This window comes from Thamnophis elegans, chromosome 10, assembly GCF_009769535.1.
Source record: "Thamnophis elegans isolate rThaEle1 chromosome 10, rThaEle1.pri, whole genome shotgun sequence".
NCBI lineage: Eukaryota > Metazoa > Chordata > Lepidosauria > Squamata > Colubridae > Thamnophis > Thamnophis elegans.
In genome coordinates, this window is record NC_045550.1 from 27,877,580 (window position 1) to 27,891,027 (window position 13,448).

At 37.8% G+C, this 13,448-nt stretch overlaps 1 protein-coding gene across 4 annotated transcripts in view; it reads left to right on the forward strand.

Annotated features, from left to right (window-relative positions):
* Positions 1–1,288: 1,288 nt before the first annotated feature.
* WDR33 (WD repeat domain 33) overlaps positions 1,289–13,448 on the forward strand; it is a 75,466-nt gene continuing 63,306 nt past the window's right edge. For 2 of the 4 annotated variants that reach the window (XM_032225888.1, XM_032225887.1), the window contains exon 1: positions 1,289–1,428. The gene's annotated coding sequence lies outside the window, so the exon portion shown is untranslated. The other 2 variants (XM_032225889.1, XM_032225890.1) reach the window with 2 other exon arrangements.

The window sequence follows — 13,448 nt, forward strand, 5'->3', positions numbered from 1 at the left end:
GGTCTTGTGACTGTTCTTTTTAATTGTTTCTATAAAGGTGAGAAGCAGAATGGGGATTACTTATTAAATTACATCTAATGTTTTTGCTGTTGAAATACCTGTATTTCAACAGCAAAAACATTTAACCCCAACATTTATGTTGCTAAGTGAGACATTTGTTAAGTGAGTTCTGCCCTACTTTAGGACATTTCTTGCCACAGTTGTTAAGTGAATCATTGCAGTTGGTAACAAGGTTGTTAAGTGGATCTGGTTTCCCCATTGACTTTGCTTCTGAGAAAGTCGTAAAAGATGATCATATGACCTGCAACCATCATAATATGAACCAGTTGCCAAGCATCTGAATTTTGATCACATGACTATGGGGATGCCACAACAATTGTAAGTGTGGAAAATGATTATAAGTCATTTTTCCCCAGTGCCAGTTACAGCATGCACTAAACGAACTGTTGTAAGGACTTCTGTATTAAATATTTACTATATATGCATTGCTATATTTTGAATTCACATGCATTTGAAATAATTAAGTGTTTCTAGCTTTTTAAAAACTGAAGATTGGAAAGCAATACTCCACATTATTAAAGGATCAAGTTTAGTGGATGATTTATTTGTTCATATCACTTCTTAGTTAATAGAAATTATTTGCTTTAAGCAGAAATGCAGATATTTGTTATCTTACACATTACAACAAATTGACTTAAATTTTATTTTTCCATCTTCCATACTACTTCCCAAGGCAGGCTGTAAACGAATTGTTTCAATGACTTTCTCAAAGTGTCACAAGTAACACTTATAGTAAGAGCAGATACTATTTAACACAGAACCTCCTTGCAGCAATGAATATAATTTTAATAATGGTGTCCCTACTCAATATTAAATGTTTTGTGAAACATTAAACATAATGGCTGATTCTTACTTTGAGGTAGTAATATAACGATTAATTTTCCCGTAAATACTTTTAGCCTCTTCCATGTAAGCATCTCGTTTTATGCTTGACACTTTTGTTACTTCTTTTGTTGGCCAGTGATGAATTGACATTCAACCATAAGTATATTCTTACCCATCTGGAATTGTGACTTTTTGAAACTACAAGCCTATATTGTTTCCCCTTTCCGTTTTTTAGTTTACATTAACACTTCCCTTTCCGGAAAGCTAGCCGGAAGCCGCTATCGCACCACTCCATGGTAGTCGCAAAAAAATGGCGTAACGAGCTTCTATCAAAGGGCGCATGCGTATCCTGAAGTCTTACCTCTGCCCGCCTACTTTTGGTTGGTGTACCTGATGACGTCCATCATGTGCACCGTCTCCAGTAGCTGCTGGGGAAGATGGCGGATTGTGGCAGAGACGGCTCGTGAGGCGGCAGCTTCCGGGATAAGATTGTTCGGGACGTCGAAGCCCCACGGTATAAAACTCCGTGAGCGGCTGTTTTTTGTGAGTGTTTCACATCAAGAAAATTGGGGAATAGCGTGGAAGCGCCCAGTACGTCGGAAGATCCCAGCCGTTTCCGCCATTTTTAGGCCGCGAGGGCTGCTGCTGCTGCTGTTAACTGGCGGCGAAGGGGCTTGAGAGTGAAAGAGCCGGAATAGGCGGACGTCGTGAATGGAAGAGGAGAGGCTAGATTAAAGCTACGAGGTGTAGCTCAATAAAAGCCGCAAGGCCTTCACTCTAAACGAGAGGTGAAATCCAGTGTCTGGAAGGAAACTGGGGGAAGCAAGCAAGTAGCCAACATCCTGTCCTTTTCCTTAGGACGTGATTAAGTAGTCACATCCTACTTTAAGAGGCGGAGAATACTTATAGCGGAGGTTCTTCGGTCACGATCTGTTGCTATAAGTGCATAATATGAGCCGAGTTTTCCTATTCACATCTCGTCTTCATTGTGCGTTCTCTAGTCATTATTTTAAAACGTGCAAACTTAATGTAGTTTGTGAGGTCTTACACTGATAAACTTGCAGAGTTGCTACAAAGATTAGAGATTGGTAACATTGGAAGTTACTTTTAGATTTCCAAAATCTTACACAAGAGTGCAGATATAATACCATCTTCCTTTCAAAATGAGATACCATGATACAAAACATGTAAGTTAAGGTTAAGTAGAGATGGCAAGAGGCTATAACTAAGAAAGAATGCAGTCCTAACTTCACTTAATTCAGGGGTTCCCAACTTGGGATGCTTCCACCCTCTGGAAGTATGAGACAATATTCCAGGAGATGCAAAAGCTTGGGTTTAGAAATTTCAAAATCATAGTGTATATGCATAATTATATGCATATAATTATTTTATTTTTTGTAAGGGGTGTGAGAATATATTAGAGGTGTTCTAGGAGTACGGGGTATAGAAAAATATGGGAACCCTTGACTTAATGGATCTGAATAAAGTCCTGTTGAGCACATTAAGACTTAAATTCCTGAATAAATATGCATAGGATTTTTATTACAAATCTTAGTTTTGAAAAGTTCATTTGAATTTTGAATATTAGTTTAGAGTTTGTGCTAAAGGTTAACATATTCATTGTAAAATATGTAACTTCCCAATATTCATGTTTACATATTCTTAGAAGCTAGGTACTTCTAGATGACTTAATATAATTTTAATGTCTTTTTCCAATTGTGTGATGATATATTGAAGGTTTTCAATGTATTTTTAAAAGTTCTCATTTGTGCCTAGTCTAGATAGAAAACAAATGGGGTCATTGCATTTTACTAGAAACTTGGGGCCCTACAGCTAATCTTCAGATAACACATAACTACATCAATGTATTTACTACATAGTAGATACTACCCAGTAGTTCATAGCTATTAGCTTAGTTCTCAAACATCCCAGTTTTATGTTATTTCAAATAAAATGGTTCAAAATATTTTGTATTTGAAGAAGAAGCTTTAATTTTACATATTTGTAAATTTGGCTAAGAATCATATGTGGAAAATAAGTTAACCAGGTAGAATTTGTATGAAGTTTCCTCAGAAAAGCTATTTTTCCTATATTAAATTTGAATGTCAAACTAATTTGTGTGGATTTCATAAGCAGTTCCCTGTGTGGAAATGTCTATGGAGAATCTCAGTCATCCAAGTTATGGTTGTCCCAAAGGTGTTTTTTGAAAACAACTAGACTGTTTTTGTTTTTCTTTGGAGATGTTTCGCTTCTCATCCAAGATAGCTTTCTTCAGTTCTGACCAAATGGTGGAGAATGGAAGGATTTATATTTATAATGGATGAGAAGCGAAACATCTCCAAACAAAAATAAAATCCAGTGAAAAAGTACCTTTGAGACTTCCCTGAGGAAACAATGCTATTGGGAGGACAGTAAACAGTAACAGAGTTGGAAGGGACCTTGGAGGTCATCTAGTCTAACCCCCTGCTCATGCAGGAAACCTGTACTAGGGATTCGAATCACTGAACTGCCAATCTTTCTGATCGACAAGCTCAGGAGAGGGCGATACATACAAAATCAATGGCTGTTTAGTTAAATACTGAAATAATGTCAGCTATAGTAATGCTGCATCTTTTACGCATTTAGAAAAAGTAGTATTTTTCAGTGTAAAAATAACTTCATATTGATAAAGAGCTCTGTAGGTTGTTCTGTTCATGAAAATTGATTGGAGTGGTTCTGCTACGGTTGGTGGGTATATATTCATAGGCCTGTATTTAAAAAAAATAAAATAATTCTGCCTATAATTATTTTGATAGTTGACATACCAGCTGTTTAAAAGCTCATTTCCCCCACTAATGTGACCCTGTAATGATACTTCTAGAAACAATTGAAATATAAGTCACGGGAAATACTGTTGGATCAAGAAATTATCTTCTGACATTTTTTTCTAATCTTTGTGGATAACTTTTACATATTGTAGACATCTAAACTTAAATAATTACTTTTAAGTAGTGTAGAATATCTGGGAACTATTACTTGGAATCATGACTTCTGAAAAGATATTACAGAAGCTTAATAGTAAACCCACTGGTATTGGAAACCATAAAGAGCTCTCTTTGAGGGAGATGGGCAGTTTAGAAATATGAACTATAAATAAAGTTGTCCTCCATAAATATGTAGAAATAACTTTGTTTTTAATGGTAAATTCTCCATCACCAGGGAACCTGAAGTTTCTAAAGTTAAATTATTTTGATTAATTTTTTCTGCAAGTAATTTGGAGAGATCTGTGATTCTTAAATTACTATATTTTTGCACTAGGTCAATAGTTTAGGAAATAACATACATATTTAAGTATATGGAGGATTAACATACAGTAAAGTGTTTTCAAGATCTTTAACTGCCATGCTGTAAAATGTGAAATTGAACCACAGTTCTACTACCTCTGCCAGCAAAGTGATAAGAGCATATGAAGACTGGTTCACTGTTTTTCTACTCGAAATCTAATAGTATAATATTTATATTTGTATTTTAAAAATTGCCAACAAAAAAGTAAATTAAGAATAGTGTATTTTTACTGGTATTTTTTTTGTACCTTGAATAATTGGTGGGGGGAGATTGGACATTTTTACATTATAGAAAATTTGCTTTAGATAATCATACATTAGGTGATAATAAAGCAATCCACACACATTATGTGAGTGGAAGTAGCTACCCTGCTTAATTATTTAAAAGGTCAATGCATTATTGAAAATTCAGGAAAACACTTTTGAATTCCATTACAAATTTGTTGAAAACTATAACCAATACTAGTATAATATAGCTGCCACCTTCGTTGAGATGTTAGTTATTGTACTACTTGCCAGTTATCCTTCTCAAATAATCAGAATCATCCCCCCAAAATTTGAGCCTGAAAAATAGGGGCCTACATGGCTTGATAAGCAATTTGTGTATACTGCTCAATGAGTTTTAGGTGAGTAATAAGTTACTATAAAAACTAAGCTCGATTTTGTTTATAGTTTTGAAATTTTTGCATGCTGCTAAGACAAAACATTTTACTCTTGTATTTTTTTCCCCCAAATATATACATTATCTGACAAAGCTATTAGTATACAAGAATGGTTACAACATGCAATTTCAACATTTAAATTAACAATTAGTTTTTGGACATACATATGTACATAGTAGTTATAGTCAGACAAACAACAAATATGCCTTCCAATTCTGGCTTTTGAGAAGAAGCCAATTTTTCCAGTTTAAACAACAAATCATGAAAAGATTTATTTAGGATTTTTTTTTTAGATAGTCTTGTGGCTAGAGTGCACAAAAGGAACATTTTCGGGTGTATTTATAAATTCTGCTTGAATGTGATATAAAAACAACTTCATAAGATTAAGTGTCTGACTTAATATGCCAACTGTCATAATGTGAATAAGGCCAATTCATCAAATATAAACTGAACTTTCAAAATTAGATAATGTTCATTTTTAAAAAAATGCTCTATTTTGTTAAAATCCAGAAAGTGCGTACCATATCATTAATTGTCCGTATCACTAATTCCTAGATTAATATCTACCTTATGTAAACGTCTGACAAAAGGCCATATATCTGTATTAGTAATATAATACCGTTCATTCCATGTGACTTAATTTCTCTGGGCCAGATGAAAATCTTTGCACAGTTCTAAGCTGTTTTATTAAAGGACCATTGAAAGGCAGGCATAGTATTACACCATATTGACAAATATTTGAGATGGTCATTCATGCTCTAGTTACCTCACAGCTTAACTACTGCAATGTACATGTGACCACCCAGAAGCTTCAACTCATACAGAATACGGTGGCATGGTTAATGATGGGCATTGTTTGGTATGCTTATATAACACCTCTGCTTTGTGAGCTACACTGGTTGCCAGTTTGCTTCCAGTTTTGATTCAAGGTGCTGCTCACTACCTATAAGGCCCTACATTTCATAGGGCATGGTTACTTGAAGAGCAACCTGTCTCCCATAATATCTGCCCAGTTGATCTGGTCTGGCTGTTCTGGATTATTTCAGTTAAAAATAATAAAGGCGGGACACAAATAAATAATAATTCCATCTCTCAGGTTCCTAGAAGCACATACCTACTGTAGCCCCTTCCCTCTAGAATAAGGTTGACTCCACTCTCCTGGTGTTTCAAAAGGCCTCAAAAGATCCGGCTCTTCACCTAGGCCTTTGGTAAGTGTGCTTGAAGTCGTATTTGCTGCATCTGGGTTTACTATCTCTGCCATCTTCGTTCTTTTCTGTTTTGTATTATTGTTTTAATATGTTTAGTAATTTGTTAACTAACGAGTTGCTAGGAGTCAGGCGATTATTTCATTCAGTCAGATTATCAGATTATTTATATTTCAAGTACACTTGGAAAGACTGTTGTGGATTTAGATTTATTGTTTGTTTATTTTTTTTATAGAACATTGTTATGAGCCATTTAGGATTATCATGTATAAGATAGGTGGCCATATGTGGTTTCCAAATAAATATATTTAAATCAGGCGATGGTAGGTTGTCTAGTACAGGTAGTCCTTGACTTACAATCACAATTGAGTTCCAAATTTCTGTTGCTAAGTGAGAACAGTTAAATGAGTTTTGCCCCATTTTATGACTTTTCTTGGTACAGTTTTTAAGTGAATCACTGCAGTTGTTAGATTAGTAACATGGTTGTTAAGTGACTCTGGCTTCCCATTGACTTCACTGGTCAGAAAGTTGCAAAAGGTAATCATATGACCACCGGGACATGGCAATTATCATAAATACAAGTCAGTTGCCAAGCATCTGAATTTTGATTTTGTGATCATGGAGGTGCTACAGTGCCTGTAAGTATGAAAAACAGTTTTAAATCACTTTTCAGTACTGTTGTAACTTTGAACAGTCACTAAATGAACTATTGTAAGTCGAGGATTACCTGTAGTGCACATTGTTGTCTACTTTATTTTTGAGTTCATTCTCACAGAACAATCAAGCTTTTAGATTCATTATACACAAAGTAATAATATTAGAAACTAAGAATTATGTCTTTGCTTGTGGTTTTCTCCCATAGGGGAGTTATTCTGTTAGACAGATAGCATCAGTTTAAACATTTCTTAAAATGGATCAGCTATACCTAGATTGGATTATAAAATAGATTGTTTGGCCCAGTTTAAATACAACAATAATCCAAAGGTTGGTGTTTAGGATCAGATGTGTAGGTTCTTCTGTTTCTTTACCTGCTCACCTACGTGGAAAAGCAAATATTCACTTCCCTTTCCTGAGTTTTAAGAACATGTGGTCTGTTGCTAGAGCATTTATATGAGGCACTTCCTGTTCAGTTATATACTACTTCAGTACCTGTTGCATTCAAAAGTGCACCAGTTTAAAAAATGAAAACTCTGTTTTATCCTCCTTTCACATGGACTGGAATGGGAAACTGACAAAACTCGTTTCAATGTTTTTCATTAATTGCCTGTCATCAAGTTAATATCTATTCTCAGCAACAATGTAGTATAGATAGATTTTCTCCAGGAGAAACAACCTGGTGTTTCAGGTTTTCCATCAGTTCATCCATCACTGTAAGTCCATCCATTTTGCTGGTGGTCATCTTTCATCTTTCCAAGCATCATAGATGTATCCAGAGACCTGGGTCTTTGCATAATGCGTCCAAAGCAAGATATTTCAAGTCTGGTTATTTGTACCTTAACAGTACCGAAACATTTGATTTGTTCAGTAATCCATTTGTTTGTTTTCTTGTTTTCATGGTATTCTCAGTTGTCTTCTCCAACATCCAAGCTCAAATTGTCAATACTCTTTCTAGCCTGATCTTTAGTTCCAGCTTTTGCTTCCATAAGGCATTACAGGGAGAACCATTGTCTGTACTTTTCTGATGTCTGTGTGGGCCAGTGATGGCAAACTTTTTTGGCTCGTGTGCCAAGTGCAGGGGGGGGGTCGTGGGCGGATGTGCCACACCCATAATGCAATGCACACGACCCCAGTGCGCATGTGTGCATGACCAGCGCCCCCCCCCCCATTTTTGGCTTCTTTTTTTTTTTGCCCTTCCCAGGCTCCAGAGGCTTAATAGGACTCTGGGGAGGGTGAAAACAGCGCCCCCCCCTCCCGGGAGGCTCTCCGGAAGCTTCAGGAACTTCTCTAAAAAACCCGCCCTATGAACAAGCCAGAAGTCTGGTTTGTCTGTAGGGCCATTTTTAGCCTTCAGGGGCCTTCCAGGGCAAAACCGGACTTCCGTTTTTTGCCCTCCAGAGCCTTCAGGGAAGCATCTGGAAGGCCCCTGAAGGCTCCGAAGGGCTAAAACCGGCCCTATGAGCTCCTGAAGCCTCCGGGGGGTCTGTTTTCTCCCTCCCCAGGCTCCTATAAAGTGTCTGGAGCCAGAGGAGGGTGAAAAATGGCCTCAAAAGAAGGCTGAATTCAGCTGACCAGCTGACAGGGCAACGCTTGTGTGCCATAGGTTCACCAACCCAGGTGTAGTCTGTCAGAATACCTTTTCCTAAGGCCTTTGTTTCTTTTTTACCAAATGCTAATCTGTTTTTATTTCTTGGTTTCTTTACTGCTTGTAGATGAACCTTAAAGCTATCCACCATTTCAATATCTTCATTGTCAATTCTAAGACTTGTTATCTCTGTTGTCATTAGTTTGGTCTTTATATTTAAATTTATTTCTATCTTTCCCACTATGCTCCTTGACTTTCATTACCAATCATTGCAATCATTTAGATTTTTGTCTAACAGCAGTGTCATCAGCATTGTGCAGGTTAATAATTCCTCGTCCCTTAGTTTTAAAACTATGCTCAAAATAGGTAAAATTATATATTTCCATTCCCAATTTCCTTCATTATATATTCAGTACATAGGTTAAATAAATAAAAATATAGTCTCATCTCACTTCTTTACCATGTACGGACTGTCGCTTTCTTATCTGTGTATATAGACTTTGAATAAGCACATTGAGTTGTTTTGAAATTCCCATTTTTCTAAGCACATGCCACAGTTTGGTATAGTTGGAACAATCAAAAGCCTTTCTGTAACCAGCAAAGCACATATTAGTTTTTTGGTATTCTTTCACTTTTCTCATGTTCTTTGGCTTTTGGAAAGCCAATTTGAACATTTGGCATCTCTTTTTTATGCAAGGTTCTACATGTGAAATTAAATATATTATTTGAGTTTCCACACTCAAAGTCTCGTGTTTAGTATTGGTACATGGGCTGACTTTTTCTATTCTTTTGGCTACTGTGTCCATCCTCCAAAATGGGCGCCATAGTTTGGTTAGAACAGTTACAGATACTTACTCTGTTGTTTGCCATATTTCTGTAGTTATTCCTTCAATTGCTATAGCCTTCTGTCTTGGTAATAATTTGGCTATTGTTCTGATTTCATCTTCTGTACTGGTTCTGGAAGCAGAAGTTCTAAGTTATTTTGGGTATGGACATTTCTACTTTGCAGAATCTCAGTTATACTCCTACGTTTGACCTACTGGGATCAGTTACTGCCTATCCATTGTCTTTTAGCATACAAGTTCAAGATTGGGACCCCTTTCTGAGTTTAGAGATTTTTTAAAAGACTTTCCTTTGTTTCCATCTTCAGTGTCTCTACATATGTTGTAATTACTGCTTCTTGTCACTTCTGACAGCTTTTTGAATTTTTTTTATAAGTTAATTTTTGAAATTTTTTGTTTCCTATCACCAAGGTTCTTCATTTCCAGAACACACTTTCTGGTGTTCTTGAAAATGGTAGGTACATGATCAAGATGATATGAAAACTGATAGGCTTTCTTTTTTAGCTTAATTTGGAACTTGCAAATGGACAGTTTGTGATCTTTTCTAATGTCATACCCTGACTATGTATATGCGGTTATAATTGTATTTTTCCCTCTCTTTGTACCAACAATAAAGTCAGTTTTATTTCTCTGCATGCCATCTGGTGATGTCAAAGCATATAGACATCATTTTGGTTGTTGAAAAACTGTGTTAGAAATGAAGAAATAATTGAATGGCTAAATTGATAACCTGTTCTGCTTCATTTTAATTCCCTAAGCTAATAAAGTCCAACTACATTTTTTCTTAGTATTTCCAACTTTGGCAGTGCACTTTCCAAATCACAAGCAGCACGTTTTTTTCCCATTGGTCAAGTTCAACTTGACCATAAAACATCAACTTGTTCTCCTGTACTAATATTGAGCATAAACACAGATAATTGTGATATTTAACGATTGTCTGTGAAGTCTAATTAATATTCAGTCATTTCAATTTCCTGATGCCTAAAATGTCAATGTGCAATCAATTCATTTCATCTTTCACTGTGTTAAACTTACCCAAGTTCAGTTTTGTGTTCCCACTGTAATTTTGTTTGCACCTTCAGATTTTCTTTTCCTGTATAGCAAAATCAACAACTAGACATTCTAAATGGTTTTAATATAGTCACATCATAAACACATTAATACAAGATCGTCAGCTTGTTTTTAGTATTATGTTCAGTGCTACCTGACTTGATCATCTAAGGCTATCTTGTCAATTATTTTATATTTTTATAAAAATATAAATTTTACTAGTTTTAGAAATACAAAGATAAGACTAATAAAACTTAGAAAAATATAAAAAGTAAAAAAGGAGTGCAAAAAGATAGAAAATAAGAAATAAGAAAAAACATGCCACCTCCAGAGAAACATAAACAACTTCAGTAACTTAACTCTTCTCTAACATTTCATTAAAAATATTTTTCTTCCCATATCTCATTAATAACCAAATTATAAAAGCTCATCATTGAGTTTTTACCAGAGCCAACAGTTAAGCGCTATCAGAAATACTAACATATTTTAACCTGAATCTAATAAATCCATTTTGTATTCCAATTTAACACTTTCTCCAAGAAATCTTTTGTCATTTATAAACAGATCTTTAAAGTCTCATTGTTCAATCATGGTCAATGTCCATTAATAGCTGTTAGAAACTTGATGAAACAATCCACTTTTATTTCTTATCTTTATTTTATTGATCCTTAATCCCATCAAATAATGTCCCACAAGCTTTTTTCTTACTATTTTCCCTTTGTCTCTTAGGAACAGCTTCATTTGATTAACACATCCTTTTTTCACGTCTGAAGTTAGAGGGCTTCCCAAATTCTTATTGTTTATATTTCCTTGAATTATTAAGGCATCAAGTGGTTTCATTTGTAAGTTCATTATGGTATCTTTTTTCATATCACTCTTATATTCTGGCATTTTAAAATCCATTTTCAGATCTATAGCATCTTTTTGTAATCTGATTATTTTTAAAAAATCGTAATTCACATTCATATCAGCCTCAGTCTTCATTTTATCCTATAAAATCTGTTTTTCTTCTGTATCTTCTTTTATGATATCAGACAATACTGTAAGCAATTCCTGAATACCTTAAACCTGCTTGCTTTATACCTCTTACCTTCCTGGCATTCTCCACTCATCCTTTCTAGGAATGCCTCCATCCCCTTATAATGGTAGGGGAAGGAAGTGATGCCCATTTTACTTAGTTTTTAAAAAGAGGCAATTTGGTAAAAAAAAACCCAACCTTTTATCAGTGAAAGAAAGTGAGGAGGGAAGATTTAGAAGTGGACATTTGATCAGAAGGTGATCGGCAACCTGGCAAACCACAACAAAATGCCTTGGGAGGCACTGACTGACAACACCTGGGGTGGGGGGGACTTGCCACAATGCATAATAGCAATTGATGGCAGGTATTTTTTGTAGTGAAATGGAGCTAGCAACTGTAATAACACTGTCTGAGGTACTACGTTAGAAAACACTACAGGAGTCCTTGATTAAGGACCATGAGCCGTGGTAGTGCAGTGGTTAGAATGCAGTACTGCAGGCTACTTCTGCTGGCTGCCTGCAGTTTGGCAGTTCAGTTCTCACCGGCTCAAGATTGACTCAGCCTTTCATCCTTCTGAGGTTGGTAAAATGAGGACCCAGATTGTTGGTGGCAATATGCTGACTCTGTAAACTGCTCAGAGAAGGCTGTGAAATGCTATCTCACTCTGGTTTTGTAGTCATATGATCACCATTTGCAGCCTTCCCTTCACAAGCAAAGCCAATGGGTAAGATTGCAACTACTTATTATTGGGTTTTGGGAATGACCTGGGGGAAAGAGGGGAAGAGGTATTGCCTAAAGAAACAATAAAGCAAGAAAGGCAGGATTCCCCCATTGGTTAACAATCAGAAAAGGAAACTTAGAAAGGACCTGCCCTAGTGGATCAAGCAGTTATAAATAGCAGCGGGACATTTTGTACTTTCAGACTTGTAAAATTCTATTAATGTAACCTTATGATAAAATAGATATAGCTCATCTAATTGTGTTCTCTATAGTGAGGGGGGAGAAGTATCCAGAATGGGTTGACCTTGTCCTCTCATGATTGGATTGAGTCAGATAAGCTCTCTGGGCAACGCCCCCTGGCACCAGGTATTCCCCAGTTTTACTGACTCGTCTGATCGTGAGAGGTTGCACATTCTGGATCTCCAGCAATTTACTAGGATTTAAAGAGAATTCATTTGGACCCATCAAATCTTGCCTCCCTGCACCGCGCACAGCCTCCTCCTACAGGAACGGGACTGGCCACCAGCCCCCCTGGGGCGGCATGCTACCCTGGCCACTGAGTGAATCCGGGGACACTCAGTGAGGACCTTGGCCGGGCAGCAGGAGGAGAGGGCACAAGCCTCCTGGAGGCAAGCCCATCCACGGAAGGTTGTAAGTCGCTGGAGTGCTCCGTCACTCCCCTCAGGGGTTGAGCGACAAACTGGGGCTTCCCAAATGCCCCAGAGCGCTCGCGCTGCCTCCACGTGGCCAGAGGATCATGAGGAAGCCGAAGAAGCCTTTCCAGGCCACAGTGGCATCAGAGAAGAGGCAGGAGGAAGAGAATCCGGCTGAGAGGGCACGCGGCAGCTCCCTGGAGCACAAGCCGCTCTGCAAGTACTTTTGAATTTCGCACCCCTTTTGCCAGCCGCACGGCACCATTTTGAAGCCGGGAGGACCCAGGTGGTCCAAGATGGCAGTGCCCAGCAGGTACCAGGAAGAAGAAACCCAGGCAGCTGCAAGCATGGACTGCAGCCCCACCACAGGGGCAGAACAGCAAGGATCCAGGTCAGTAGCTTCCCCAGAGACTGCCCAAGGGGGGGGGGAGAAATGGAAAGGCTAAGTGTAAGAGCAAACACCACTCCCCCAGGGCAGATCCAGAAGAAGGGGGGGGGTCACAAGCCTTCCAAGCCCTCTAAGTATGAGAGGAGAAGCCATAAGACCTTGGAGAGGCTCTGCAAGAAGGCTGGCAGCCATCAGGCAAAGGGGGGAAAATTCCAGGTACTCCCTTATCCAGTGGAGGCACAGTGGAGAATCTAGCCCTGCCAGCAAGGATCCTTATAGACACCTCAGGACTTTGGGGCGCTACTCAGGGGTGGCAATCCCCTACTACTCCTGCTGTGGGGGAAGCCTTGCCTACTGGACTTCCCCTCTTGGGCATTCCCCCTGCTCAGGGGGACATGGGCTCCAGCCAGACACCTTCCACAGGGGCTCCCAACTTTCAGGAGATAATGATGCAGGCATT